Consider the following 7,720-nt stretch of genomic DNA (forward strand, 5'->3'; position numbering starts at 1 on the left):
ATTTACATGTCTTGCTGAAGTTAAAGCTAAAAAGTAGAACAGGATACATCTATGTTTGAAGAGAAATAAAGGTATAATTGCCCATTTAGGATACTTACAAGACTCTTTTGCTCTGATTGTAAAACATTTTAAAAGCTGCAACCTTTTATGATTACAATAACTATTAAAAAAACCATCAAAATATAAGACCTGATAAGCTTGCATTCAAGACTTTTTAATACTTTTTTAAAAGCCTTAATATTGGAAAAATGTATGAAGGAACTTTAAATACTTTCTAAGACCAAGATAAAGCTGAATTTAAACAAAACAAACAAACAAACAAACAAAAAAATACAATGGGAAATACATTGTCTCACAGTAGTGGTCTGCAGGGTGTCAGGCTTCCTTGGCCCACAAGGCATTTTGGGAAGACGTGATATTTAAAAAATTATACATAATGTTTCATTAATTAAAAAAAAAAAAACATGACTGGGTTATAGTAACAGCACTATCATCAATCATGGATCCAAACGTTGCTAAGTTTTGCTGATGTAATGAAGCTAAATGGTAACAGATGAAGAGCCGTTTGGGAACTTTAAGATCTGAGCCAAATAATCCAAAAGAGCCAGAATTCCCACCACTATTAAAAAGCTTCTTAATTGCATGGAATCACGTTTCCTATTTTCAGTGCATGCTGTGCAAAGCACCAATGAGCCGTGAGTATTCAGGGCTTCAAACAGCTCCTTCCATCTCTGTTATGATTTATTTATTATGAAGAAGTCAACTTGATCAGAGATTGGAAGCTGACAGGTGATCATTGAGTCCTAATCTGCTAAAATCTCCCCTGTTTCATGAAGATTTTGTGCAAAGCAATGAACACATACTTATGAGCGTGAGCGCAATTGTTTTGAAAAGGTCAAACCCAATCCTCTAATCAATGATATGATGAAGAGACATGAGCCACTCCATCAACCCAGAGGTGACTTTGTGGACTCATGGGAATATTCCCAGAAGCCCCTACACTTTAATGAGCTTAATTTCATAGCAATGCTCACTTAGGGAATATCTCTCTCTCCCCTGAGCGTCACCATGGATACGGACTCTTAGTCAGTGTTAATGGGGCAGACATGGACAGTTTGGCTTTGGAGACAAATTGAAGTATTGGCTGCTCTCATCAGATAAAGAAGAAATATGTTAAAAGACATCAGACTACATTTCATAGTCCAAGTTTAAAAGGGGAAATGCAAACTTTACTTTAAAGTGGATATTTACTTTAATGGAAATTACTCTGCTTTTTACTTTTTTGGCATCCTGCAGCTCAGCTGTCAACTTGTCAATCATGTCGTTGCATGGACCGCCTCTGACAGCTCCTGCTTAGTATTGGAATATAAATGAACCATGCTGGATATCATTAATGGTTTATTAAACTTAGAGCGCAAACAGTTATTTGAACAGCCAGGCTTGTTAGAAAATAATACCAAGGGTTCTATTATGACAGTTCTCATAAAAAAAGACTTTTATTACATGCTGAATCTAATTATATGTTTGCCATGGTAAATCTGTCAAAACTCACCCCCACACTTTGAAACAGTACGTGCATGTTTAAATAGCAGCATAAGAACAGTAACGTTAAGATGGTCCGCCTGGTTGTGATGACACAATCACGGTTTACCATGACCATCCATGCTGGTGAGAGCAGCTCTCTGGGCAGATGTGATCAGCACAGGCAGAGTCTCCCTCCAGCCCAGATTGACAGGCCAGACCAGACTCATGAGATGGATATCACAAGGGACAGCCGAGCGTCTGGAAACCAGCGGTGCACGCAGTTTTCAGCCAGCCTCATTACAGCCGACAGGTTGATCCAGGCAATTGCTCCTTAGACAAGGTTGACTCCAAAGCACTAATTGTGTAATGCAGTGTAGGATGACCATTATTATACAGATGGCTGGTGTAAAAAAATGACCAGAACAACATGATATTTGCATTTACCTGAGAAAAAAAGAAATCTGAGAGCTGAGTAATAAGCAGCAGGCTGTAGTCAGATTAAAGCATCTGGAAATGTGTCTCGAAACAGTAAAAATTCATGACAGAATCGAAGTTGAGAGTCTTCAAAAGCATCAAAATATGAGCAAAAATACACTTCAAAACACATAGCTTGAACAATTTATTACAAAATGGATATACAGCTCTGCTTTGCAAAAATGCTCCCAGGGTTACCCAAACAGTGTACATTGGCTTTACACGGGGGTACTAAACATTGTATTTAACAAGTAATTTTTTTTTCTAGGATGCCCTCATATGAGGACAGTGGGTTTATTTCAATAAAGACTCAATTGGGTAACAAAATATGAGCCATTCTTCCATATAGGTGCGAAAACATTTCAGTCAGGGACACTCTTTACCATTTTGTTGCAAAATTAATACAGTTTTACTTGGCAGAGAAAGCTCTGCTCAAGAGATGCTCCCTGGGTTAAGCTGGCCACACACTACAGGATTTTAAGCCAGATTTGAGACAAGATTTGCTCCCCTGAAAATTGTGGGGCATATCCCAGGTGGCGCCTGTCGCAAATGATTATTTGTCTTAATAATCTGCATATGTGTGGTGTCAACCCGATTATTTTACTGCTCCAAAACGCGTCATATCCTCCAAGATCCCGAATCATAAATATCAAACATATTTACAATTCTAGGTCGAAGTGCGCTCTGATGGAGTACCAACAACAACCAATGACAGCGAGCAGACGGGGCAGCATCACCAGCCAGATCATATGTACTTTCACCGCTCACAACCATAAACACAACTGTAGCTTCATTCCAGCCAGGGTTTTCATCCTGAGTCCTTCCCTTGTTTTAGGATTTTTGCTGCACCTGTAATGCATGCCACGACAGTCTGTTGTGGAGGGACAGCAAGAGGATACATCTATTCACAGACATTTGTGTTTGTTTTTTTTCTGAAGCCACATGATCACGTGAGGTCGCTTGTAGGTCGGCAGGTGTGTGGTCTCCAGTGATCTAAAAGTCCGGCTGAGTTGTCTAGTGTGTGCGTTCAGAGGAGTAAAGGTAAAAAATCGTTTAAATTGTCCTTATGTCTGTGGTCTCCCATGCTTTTAAAATCATTTCAGATTTTAAAATCGTTTAGTGTGTGGCCAGCCTTAGTCAAGCAGCAATACTTTGACTTTCCAGGGAGCGCATGGCTAGAAACCCCCATATTGGTAGATACATTTATGATAGTGCCTACTGAATAAAGCAATTAATCCATAGTAGCATGAATCTGAATATAAGGGTTCAACAAGCTTTATGCTATAAAGGAGGAGGCTGAGGTGGAGGACGTGCCAGCTGCAACATGGTGTATCAGCAGTAATGCAAGCAGGGATAAGTGAGAAGTATGTCATATTTAAATAGACCACTGTGTTGAGAGAAAGAGCTGTGATTGGCTGTGGGAGCTAGGAGGTGATAATTGGGATCAGCTGGCGGTCAGCTGATCATGCCTGGTTGATGACTACCATGTCCTGCATGAACTAATGCTGAGCTTCATTTCGCTCAATGTTACTTGAAAACTATTAGTTTTATTACAAAATGTCCCAAACAAAAACCAAATCCCGGTGTCGTCATATGAGTACCTGCTATGTAAAGTTGTCGTAGCTTGTTACTATGAATACAATTTGTCAAATTATAATGCCATGTCAAACTACAAATTTAATCAAGCATAAATTAGCAAGTTTTAGTCATATAATTTGAAGAGTTTCGTATCTTGACCAGTTTTGTGTTGAGAGTGGCTGTAGAACATTTTGGTGGAGATGACAGCCATCTTTAATGTACACTGATAATTGCAATGCACATTTGTGACCACAAGATGGCAGACAAAGTGTCCACTATTAAGACGAAGCAAAAATAAGTGTAACGATGCATGGGAACCCAAAATGTGTTGTCCTCATATGAGGACGCTGGGTTGTAGGAGGTTAAGATAGGCATCAAAGAAAACAACAGTTTTTTCCTAGTATAGGAAAAAAAATCACAGGAATCCATTAGCTACAATGAAAATTTGAAGCCAAAGTATTATGTTTTATGACATGTTGACTATCATGTACACAAGACCCCATGGTGAACTGACTTTTCTGAAGTTTGGTTTCCCATGGCTTTGAAGAAAGAAACATGTGGAGCAGAAAAACTGTTGAGTGTTTTTATAAAACAAATTCCTTTATGTATGATTTCAGACAGGCCACATTAAACCCAAGCAAAACTGTGAGCAGCAAATTGGTAACTAATTCAAACTGTGTCCACTCGATTGGTCATCACAATTAGAGTAATGTGATGTGTGCATTCACCTTATTGCATTATTTAATGCTTTTCTACTTCCTAACATAAAAGCATCAGATCAATTATCATCCCTGCATGGTCCAACTGCATTTCAGTATCCTCTAATGTGTCGCACTCACCATGGCAGGAGTATAATCTCTAAGCATTAATCTTTATTATTCAGCAGAGCCACTGCAGAATCCAAATCTGCAACCATATATCCAAGGTCACAGTAAAAACGAGACCAAAAAACATATCTTACACTGATAATAAATCAGTGTGCCCTTAATCAACATGTAAGTGGAACACTCAGTATTGATTGAGGTGTCCTTATTTTGCTCTGTAAAACCAAACTGAATGCATTTTTTATAACACCTCCAAAGATACTTGAAGACTTCTATTTAAAAATGTTTGGCTCTCAGCTTGCTTCTTTTACTATGATTTTTTAATATTTAGCATTCTGGGGAAGTAGTTTTCATGTGCTTGTCTCTGGGAATGCAAAGTGCTGAAGACAGGCAGTTGCTCCCAAACTTGCAGTGACAGCAGACAGATAACAGTCAATGCACTGATTGCACACTCATGGCATGTGCACTGAGCTGCTGCCGATACTGACCAAACAGTGCAGACAAAAGATTTCTCCTAATCAAATACAGAAAATTATAGATGTATTAAAGAGATCTTAACTAAAAAGAGGACAAAGCTTAATTAAATCCGTTTTGTAACCTTGGACTAGACAGAAACAGTTTTATGACTGTTTTTATAACTTGCTCCTTTCTATCAACATCCAACTCTAATTGACCTTTAACAAAAACCCTCCCCTGAACAATCAGAACTAAGCAACCATAACTAGGCATGACAGGCCTGCATGGTGCATTTGAGTCACAGGCTGAATCCCAAACTCCGCACTCATGGACTCACAGATTTTGAGGCGCGTCCCCATGTTAATGATGTTTAGCACTGTTCCATTCTGAAATCATTAAGTGAAGAAGGGCTCTGGCTTTAACTTCCTAACTACAAATACATACTTTCTTGAGTTCCACATACACTGTATGGGCAAAAGTATTTGGCCACACCTGATAATTATTGATTTCAGGGGATTAAATCAGGCTTGTTGCCACAGTTGTATAAAATCAAGCACCTAGCCATGCAGTCTCCATTTGCAAACATTTGTGATCTAAATAGGTAATTTTGAAGAGCTCAGTGACTTCAAGCATGGATGCCACCTTTGCAACATGACAGTTTCCACAGTCAACTGCATTGTATTAGAAAGTGAAAGTGTTCAGGAACAACAGCAACGTGAAGCGGAAAACCACATATAAATCACAGAGCAAGGTCAACAACTGCCAAGGCACATGCATGAAAATCGCCAATGTTCGGCTGTTTCTTTTGCTGAAGAGCCTTGAACTTCTACTGGTAGCCTCATGGAAAGGGTTTCCATGTAGCTGTGTAAAGCACACCAGCTGCGGACTGTGGAGCAGTGGAAACATGTTCTGTGGAATGATGAATCAAACTTCTTTGTTTGGCAGTCAGATGGGTGAGTCTGGCTCTGATGGATGCCCGGAGAACATTACCTGCCTGACTGCATCATCCCAACTGTGAAGTTTGGTAGGGGAGGGATAAAGGTATGGGGCTGTTTTTCAGGGTTTGGGCGAGGCCCCTTATCTCCAGTGAAGGCCAGTCTTAATACCTCAGCATACCAAGACATTTTGGACAATGCTATGCTTTCATATTGGTGGCAACAGGAGGAATGCCTTTCTCTATTCCAACATGACTGTGCACCAGTGCACTAAGAAGAGACTATGAAGACATGGTTTGATGAGTTTGGTGTGGAAGAGCTTGACTGGCTTGTAACCCCATTGAGCACCTTTGTGATGAACTGGAACAGAGATTGCGGGCCAGGTCTTTTCATTCAACATCACTGCCTGACCTCTTAAATGCTCTCAGAATGAATGGGTACAAATGGAAGTCTTGTGGAAAGTTGTTATAGCTGCAAAGGTGGCCCAACACCATATTTAAGTACATGTATTTGAACGCAATGTCATTACAGTCTCTGTTGGTTTAATGGTCAAGCAGCTGGATACTTTTGTCCAGACTTTCCTTTTGGTGATCAGTCCAGGTTGTGCCCCACCTCTCACCCAATCAAAGCTTAGACCGGCTCCTGTCAGATGGACTGTAGTGAAAACCTTGGTCACGATAGGATGCATTTGTCCAACCCCCTGCTAAGTTTAAACAAACGCAGGCGATACTGAAGCATGATCCAACAAAGACTGGCAAAATGATCTCTATTTACAGGTTCTACATAGAGCTGTAGAAACTATACACAGGGGTAGTGGATTTGACCATGTAAAGTCCTGTGGTTTGTCTTTGTCGCAATTCTGTTGTCTGAGCTGTACTGACCAATCATGTATCAGCAGGGACATTCAATATTGACAACAACAAACAGCAAAACTTTGTGCATGCTGACAAACCAGCTCCCATCAGGGGTAATCTTCTGATGATTTGTTTGTCTTTGTAAACAGATATCTGCATAAAAGTGCAGCAAATAAGCTATTTTTCCTCACAACTAGAAAGGCATCAGAGATACTGAACCCACTTCATTTCAAGAAACAGACAATTAGAAATGTGTGTGAAATATCGAGCAAATTTCATTCACCTGAACAGTGACAAAATCACAGTAGAATTAGTTTCTTTTTTAAAGGAAGTCTGCCAAATAGACGCAGATGGAGAAAGCTTGCAGGTGATCACTGAGACATTGGGAAATGATAAGGATCAGAGCAGGCAAGAATAGGGGTACGGGTGTCAACAGCCAGGACTCACTGCACACCAAGGCAGACCCTCTTTCTCTCCCTCTTGGCAGGCACTGATTAAATTAGCTCCAGCCGCCATCTTTTTGCCTCTACAGCTACATTTTCTGTGATTTACACTGACAGTAACGCCTTCCTGAGTTTTACCTTCATTACAGGTGTGATCATGTTCATGATATAAAGATTTGATGGGCAAGTGATGCTTCACTTTTAGTCAATCACAACACAGCATCGGTCAGGAAAGAGCTGGCCCTTATAAGAAAGGAGTTGATGACCTCTGATGTAGAGCGATCCATCCAAACAGCTGGAAAAACATGCAAAGTATCCAGTGAACTTGAAATACTGCACAATGCAGGGACTCCTGATCATGAATCATCACTACAACTGTTTCTCAGCGTTTCTCAAAGCCAAGGAAGGATCCTTGAACAGCCGTTTTTGAAGGATACTACGTCATCACCTGCCATCAGAGGACTGTTCCAATCTCGAGAATTTTTTTTTTTTTCAGGGACTGACTCCTTCAAACAGAGAATTTCCAAGGATGCATGTGTGTATCCTCCGCTCGCAGGAATTACCCACAGTCCAATGCGCATTGTTTTCCTTCTCTTAAAAATTAAATAAATAGTGTAATATCAGAAAACCTG

Source organism: Cheilinus undulatus, linkage group 6 (assembly GCF_018320785.1).
Source record: "Cheilinus undulatus linkage group 6, ASM1832078v1, whole genome shotgun sequence".
NCBI lineage: Eukaryota > Metazoa > Chordata > Actinopteri > Labriformes > Labridae > Cheilinus > Cheilinus undulatus.